Here is a 660-nt window from a genome sequence, read left to right on the forward strand (position 1 = left end):
CGCGGGCACAGGAGGACGTTGTGAATTCCAGATAGACACCGCGGGCACAGGAGGACGTTGTGAATTCCAGATAGACACCGCGGGCACAGGAGGACATCCTCTCCATAGATTCGCTGTTTCTGCATTAGCTCTTCCTGGAAGTTAGGAAAACATTCTTAAGTCCTGATACTATAAATCCTTCTAAGTTATCTCTCATAGGTACACAATTTTTCTTCTTACCGTCCTAGTTAGTGTGTTAATAATAGGTTAGAGCTGGATCGGCCCGTTTGCAAAATGTGTTATAGTGATATTCTGGAAAGCTGGGCTTAGTCCAGTAAGATATGCTATGAGAGAAGGAAGAGAGAAACACACACGGAGACACAGACAGACACACACACACTCAGACACACACACATATACAGAGAGACACACACGCATAGACACAGACAAACACACACTCATACAGAGAGACATACAGACACAGACACACACATTCAGACACACACTCATAGACACATAGACACACACAGACAGACACACAGACACACACAGAGAGACACACACAGACACACACAGTCATGAACACAGGCACACACACAGACCTACACTCACACACAGTCACACAGACACACACACAGACACACAAATACATGCACACAGAGTCACACAGACACACACACA

This window comes from Otolemur garnettii, unplaced genomic scaffold, assembly GCF_000181295.1.
Source record: "Otolemur garnettii isolate 467f Iridium unplaced genomic scaffold, OtoGar3 scaffold00084, whole genome shotgun sequence".
NCBI lineage: Eukaryota > Metazoa > Chordata > Mammalia > Primates > Galagidae > Otolemur > Otolemur garnettii.